Source organism: Chanodichthys erythropterus, chromosome 16 (genome assembly GCF_024489055.1).
Source record: "Chanodichthys erythropterus isolate Z2021 chromosome 16, ASM2448905v1, whole genome shotgun sequence".
Taxonomy (NCBI): domain Eukaryota; kingdom Metazoa; phylum Chordata; class Actinopteri; order Cypriniformes; family Xenocyprididae; genus Chanodichthys; species Chanodichthys erythropterus.
Window position 1 is genome coordinate 24,424,652 of NC_090236.1, and position 7,806 is coordinate 24,432,457.

Here is a 7,806-nt window from a genome sequence, read left to right on the forward strand (position 1 = left end):
GCTAAACCATTTAGTGCTTTGTACGTAATTAGTAAGATTTTAAAATGTATATGATGTTTAATAGGGAGCCATTGCAGTGTTGAGAGAACTTGGCTAATATGGTCATACTTCCTGGTTCTAGTAAGAATTCTAGCTGCTGCATTTTGGACCAGCTGGAGTTTGTTTATTAGGCATGCAGGGCAACCACCCAGTAGAGCATTACAATAATCTAGCCTCGAGGTCATGAATGCATGAACTAACTGTTAAGAGACAATAACATTGTCTCTTAGTGTGCTACGAATTCTCTAAAGGTATACCTTAGCTAAAGGTATACCTTTTCTATAAGCGTGTTCCCCGAACTATACCTTAAAATGTTGCTTAAGGTATACAGGTGCTGTCCATGGCGGTGGTTGATACTGTTGGCTCGAGAATCAATTATTCACTCCATGCAGGGGCTGCTTCACTGCATTATGTGAGAAAGCAATGTTCTTCATAGAAGAAGCACTACATAAATAATTGAAATTGCAGTAATCAGGACTCATGGGCTCTTATAAAAATAATCAAAATTTTATATAATTTTAAAATGAGTGCATGAACCCAGCAAACCTCATGCCCAAACGTATCATGCCTCAACCCGCTACATTAACTGGCAGTATGCCTTCACTGGCCTTTGAAAGGGTCATTTATATTATCATATTTGCCATAGTGTATTCATTTACTCAACAACCAGGGTTGATTGCCCTACAGCCGCATCACATTATTGGTGTAAATCACTAATTTCTGTTATTGGATGACCTACTCAATAAAAGTGCAACATGTGAACGATAATCAACAGCTACTATGGCAGAGAAAAAAGACAGAAAGAGTGCACAAAATAGTGCACATACACTAAATGGCTCCACAGACAGCACCGTCTTTGATTTAGCACAATTATTTTCATATTTACTGTCATAGTTTGACCAAACTCCCCACCACAATCATTCCCTTTAAATATACTCCTAAGCCTTTACTGCCTAATGGTTTGCCAGCTGATGTACCTTTGGATAACATAACTAAAAAAGCTAACAACCATCAGATCAATGACAATTTTTTTTCTTTGCATGAAAACACTTCAGTTAGCCTAATTGAACAATGGGTGTATTACAACTTCAGAATTATATTCGTATAGACTGAGATGTAAAGAAGCTTTTTGCACAGTGGTGGCCACTAGCAGAGAGTGATAAGGTATTGCTAAGACTGGTCCAGACCAACCTTATGAACATATGACTTACAGAAGGTATACTTAGGTAAGAACACAAATTAATGTTAAGGTACAGCTTAAGGTATAACTTATGAATGACGTAATGTTAAGAAGTTTCAAGAAACCCGACCAGATCAGTAGAGCCAACTGTTGTTGCTCATGGAAAAAGTACTTCTAGCTAGCACTATGGCATGACGAGCCAAAAGCCCCAATCATCCTCTTGAGCTGTTTGAACACTCTAAAAGAAGCATCAATGTACGCCACACTGTCCTAGTAATCAGAATGCTGAAGTTTAATACAGAAGGATGTCACATCAAAGGTCCTAACAGCTACTTGTGAATTATTGCATTGAAATGCCTTTATTGCATTATTCATTCCTTCCGAACTTCAAAGGTACTTGATCACTTCATTAAAGGTGATTCTCAATGTCCTCAAAGATTCAACTCTCAGAAGTCTTTCTCCTTGAGCCAGTGCGATAAATCTATATGAGGCCTAACGTACTCAGTAGAACCATACTGGTTACACAATTTAGTAGTGAATTTGCTTACTTAAAGCTGCAGTCCGCAGCTTTTTTTGGTTAAAAATGATCCACAATAAATTTTTGAGCAAGTACATAACCAGCCAGTGTTCAAAACTATCTAATTTTCTTGTCTCAATTCACAACGGTAAGCTTGTAATAATGTTTTATAATAAGAGCGACATGGCGGATTTCCGCAGGAAATTTGAGCATGCAGCAGTTCCTCTGTGCGTCATTACGTCACGTCTGTAAACAGAAAGGAAGGAGTCCCATCCAGGGTAGTTGGTTTTATCATTTATATCCTTTTCAAACAGCAGCTTAAATAATTAAACTTATCATTTTGATGGCGGATTGTAACCCAGAAAGATCCAAAAGACTTTGGACTGTGGAGTGGCTACAGAAATTGAAATCTACAGGTAAGGCTAATATACACATAGTCACACAATGCTGATGTTGTTAACATTAACAATTAGAGAAAAATATAACAGTAATAATAATTTGCATGGTTTGGCGTGATCAGAGCTAAGCGATCGTTAGATTTAATCACTATAGGCAGCGTGATTTATTGTAGGCCTAATGCTTTTACCCTCAGTTGGTCAGAACAAAAGTGGCAGACATGTTACTTGTTATTTTCCAGTGAAAATTCTTATATTGGTCATACTTTCAAGACGTAGAATCTGTGATTCTGAAGTACAGTATCCACACCGGTGCGGTGACTGACAGCAAGCATTAGATTCATCCGCGCTGACGAACTGTGCCGAGGCACAACGCACGTACACATAACTGTTCCGCATATGACTGCAATTGCAGGTTTTAAACAAGAGATGGCGACAAAGAGGAAAAATCGCGGACTGCAGCTTTAAAGATTTAATAAAAATGCTGTTTAATATTTTAATATGTAGTAACTGTTTTATAAAAGCAATAAGACAACTTAATTCCATTGTGTATGAATAGTCACAGCTAAAGAAACCTTCTTAGTCTCATGACTACATTCACAATACGGTATTTCTTTGAATAGTTACACCAGTAGATAAAGTCTGGCAATATTGTGTCTAAAATTATAAATAGTTACTCAATATTAAGTTTGATGTTGTCTTGTTTATGGAAATGTTCTAAGGAATCAATATCACACTTTTAGTCTGAACATCAACAAGGCTGTGATTACCAGCAGATATTCTAAACATCAGAATGCTGTTGTAGAATACTGAAAAATACAGTCGATTTCAATGGATCTGCTATGTGATGAGGCTGTATAAGTGTGTTATTTTACCATTCATCTCAAATCGATGCACCTTGCTCAAAAATACACTACCATTCAGAAGATTTTTTTGTTAATGTTTTTCAAAAAAGTCTCTTAAGCTCACGAAGTCTGCATTAATTTAATTAAAAATACAGCAAAACAAATTGTGAAATATTACTACAATTTAAAATGTCTGTTTTCTATGATAATATATTTAAAAGGTATTTTATTCCTGTGATGGCAAAGCTGAATTTTCAGCATCATTCCTCCAGACTTCATTCTAATATGCTGATTTGCTGCTTAATATTTCTGTGGAAACCATACTTTTTTCAGGATTTTTTGATGAACAGAAAGTACTTCATTTAATTGTTAAGGATATCCGTGCACTTATTATGCCTGTAAAGTAACCACTAACAACCAAACAGAAATATGCTCATGAATATTTAATTAACTTTAGCACAATGATCAGAGGCAACACAGACAAACAGATTGATCGAAACGGAGGATGACAGATTTAGAGGAGGAGAAATGCTCAAATGATGAGCAACTACACATGACAAAAGTGTTTATTTGTCCTCTGTGAGTCACTGCTCTTATCCAGATCTGGAACTTGTTTAATCATCATTACATTTTCTAGTCATGGTTGGTATATTTTACAGTTAGCTCATTTCACAGGACACAAACTTCTGGCAGAGGCTTAAATCTTGTTTGTGTTCATCCTGCCTATTAATTCTTTAACAAATCTTAATTTGTATTCTTTCTTGGGTATTGACGGGTACAATAATACCATGTGGATTACACTAAACACAGCATAGAATATACAAAGCTTTACTGGGAGAAAAGCAGCGGTCATAATATGAAAATGGATTTATAGCCAAATGTTCTATGAGCAGAAAGTCCATTATCTTTGGCTTTCCTGCCTCCTCCATGTTTGATGTGCCTAAGTGTCCAAAATAAATCAGCAGAGCTTATTTGTCTTTATTGAGACAGCTCCTGTCTGAATAATGACTGCTGAGCCGCTCCAGCTCATGAATAACGTCTGTTCGTAAATGTTCTGTTTTTGTGTGTGTGTATTTTTAGTGGGTGTGTTGTGTGCCTGTGTATGTGGCTGGCGTCCCACTCCTGTTGGGAACACCTTTCATTCAGAGCTCTAGCAGGCAGCATCTGTGGCCAGCTGCCAGACACAAACGTGCCCAGAGTTAATGTGTTAGAGTGATTCAGGCGATGTACATTGCAACCTGCTGGGTCAGTTTCTCAGCCTGCAACGGCTTCTTTCTCTCTGCTTTTCTCACTCTTTTATTCACACAGTCTCTTATAATTCAAAAACTTTTTTTGTGCTTTTCCGAGGCCACTACAACATGAATCGTAATCAAAGGCAACCAGGCCATTAGTGAAGACCTGTGGAGGGAACCAAATGTCCTGCGCTCGCACATGTGTGACCTCAGCACAGCTCTTGAAATCAAACAGGTGTCAGAGGAGACTATTTATTCAGCACACTGTGAAACCCCATCAGGACTTTTATCTTATTCAAGAAATGGGATTCAGTGCTGGGTAGATTACTTACAAGTTGTAGTCCATTACTGATTCCAAATTACATGACAAAATTGTAGTTACAGTGGTAATGTGATTCATTACATTACACATTTATGTAATATAATAGGACTACTTTTTGATTACTTTTGACCTATTTACCTTTTGACTAGTTTATTACATCGATTTGAATAGGGTTGTACCGTATTAATATAAAATATACTTTCTCTTTGTATTTTATATTAATACGGTACAACCCTATTCAAATCGATGTAATAAACTATTCAAAAGTTATACCATCGTTTCTTACTGTATTCACGGAGACAAGAGCCATCGCTATTTTCATTATTAAACACTTGCAGTCTGTATAATTCATAAACACAACTTCATTCTTTATAAATCTCTCCAACAGTGTGTAATGTTAGCTTTAGCCACGGAGCACTATCAAGCTTGTTCAGAAACAAATGCAAACATCCAAATAAATACTCACATGACCGGAAGCATGCATGCAGTACGTATGACGAACATCTTGTAAAGATCCATTTGAGGGTTATATTAGCTGTGTGAACTTTGTAAATGCACTGTATTATAGAGTCGCAAGCTCGATGGGCAGGGAGCACGAGATTTAAAGGGGCAGCAGCCCTGAATCGGTGCATAGTTAATGATGCCCCAAAATAGACAGTTAAAAATATTAATTTAAAAAAATCTATGGGGTATTTTGAGCTGAAACTTCACAGACACATTAGACTTATATTACATCTTGTAAAAAAAAAACGTTCAATGGCACCTTTAAAATATTATCACTTTCATTTCATGCTGACTAAAGTAAAATTCTTGTTTTACTTAATTCTGATTGGTCAATCGTGCCATGCATTTCCTGATATCACAGTCGTCCATGGCAACGCTGATCTGGGTAACTAAAACTGGCACTATTTTCATGTCTCTCAACTCACACCATAACCTCGCTCTTGTTTCATACAAACAGCTGCTGCCATCTTTCTCAGTGACAGTTTTCGATTGTAGTGAAAATGCCTTCCGTTTTAATACTATTGTTGCATTTTTTTTTCGCTTTTTCATTGTTTTGTATTTTGTAGTTTATTAGCGGAAGCTTTATAATATGCCTGCATGTAAAATTATATAATCATTTCAAATCAGATCAATATTTGAACAGTAATAAGCGGGATAATGTACAATCAACCGTACTCATTCTGACTAGGTTCTTTTTGCAAAAATGACTGGCTGACTATACATTATCCCTTGTGTAGTTTATATTTCATCCCTTCTTCATCTTAGTGTTGAAAAATCTGCCCATTGTATATACATAGGATAATGAGAAAGATAACTGCTCACTGGGGCATGGCTATTGATTTTTTTCTCTCCCTTTCTATGGTTGACACATGTTGGCTAGCGGTATAAAGACAGTCTCTGAGATGTCTGTCTGCAGCTGCTTTGAGGTTTGATACATAGCTAGACTGATGTGTTCTCGAGGGGTGGGCACCTCCTGGAAAGACCAAGGTGACTCCTGCAGCTTAATTCTGCAATAAAGGAGAAGAGAGTTTTAAAATATACTCATAGCTAGACAAGATTAACTATTTAAAAGGACTTTGATGTGTTTTATTGCTGCATATACACCGCTATCTCGTACGAGTGAGGTCGTATGAATTTGTACGAATTAGACACCTCGTAAAATATGTACGAATTGCCGTGAGATCGCACTGGCATGTACTATACACTGATGAGGCATAACATTATGACCACCTTGCTAATATTGTGTTGGTCCCCCTTTTGCTGCCAAAACAGCCCTGACCCCTGAAGGTGTGCTGTGGTATCTGGCACCAAGATGTTAGCAGCAGATCCTTTAAGTCCTGTAAGCTGCGAGGTGGGGCCTCCATGGATCAGACTTGTTTGTTCAGCACATCCCACAGATGCTCGATTGGATTGAGAATTGGGGAATTTGGAGGCCATGTCAACACCACAAACTCGTTGTTGTGCTCCTCAAACCATTCCTGAACCATTTTTGCTTTGTGGCGGGGCGCATTATCCTGCTGAAAGAGGCCACAGTCACCAGGGAATAGGTTTCCATGAACGAGTGTACATGATCTGCAACAATGCTTAGGTAGGTGGTACGTGTCAAAGTAACATCCACACGGATGGCAGGACCCAAGGTTTCCCAGCAGAGCCTCTGCTGACTTGCCTTCTTCCCATAGTGCACCCTGGTGCCATGTGTTCCATAGGTAAGTGACGCACACGCACCCGGCCATCCATGTGATGTAAAAGAAAACGTGATTCATCAGACCAGGCCACCTTCTTCCACTGCTCTGTGGTCCAGTTCTGATGCTCACATGCCCACTGTTGGCGCTTTCAGCGGTGGACAGGGGTCAGCACTGGTCTGCGGCTATGCAGCCCCATACACAACCAACTGAGATGCACTTTGCATTATGACACTTTTCTATCAGAACCAGCATTAGCATACAGTAGCTCGTCTGTTGGATCGGACCACACGGGCCAGCCTTCGCTCCCCACGTGCACCCTGTCGCCGGTTCACCACTGTTCCTTATTTGGACCACTTTTGATAGATACTGACCACTGCAGACCAGGAACACCCCACAAGAGCTGCAGTTTTGGAGATGTTCTGACCCAGTCATCTAGCCATCACAATTTGGCCCTCATCAAACTTGCTCAAATCTTTATGTTTGTCCATTTTTCTGTCGTCATGAAATGACGTATGACTGTCGTTACCAATCAAAATGCGTGTTCGTTTAAATGCGATGTGAGGATTTTTTACACCTTTCCTCCTATTTACATTTACCAATTTTTAAAAAAAAAAAAATTATTTTTTTTTATTAACGACTACTCCCACCCCACTCCTAAACCTACCTTTAGTGATTTATAGTGCATATACACTTTATGAGCACATGCCTTCCCTGGGATCGAACCCACGATCGTATGATCACATGATTGCATATTGTTATTGCAATGCTCTGCCAATTGAGCTGCGCAAAACCCGAAATAAGATTCAGATAAAAGGGAACAATGCATAAAAATGAAAGTGTTCTGTTGTCGATAGGGGCGCAACTTTAGTAAACGCTCCTATGGGTCGTATTTCAGGGAAGTGACAAACGACCTATATAGGCGTATTGGTTGGAGGACATGTTGGTTTCTGGCCTCAGCTGGTGCTGTCAGATTTCAGTGGTGGTTTAATTTTGAAATTTCTTCAAATGCCATTTCACTGACATTGATTAAACAGATATGACACTAAAGTAAACAAAAGACTTTCTCTTTTGAGGAACAAATAAAGAG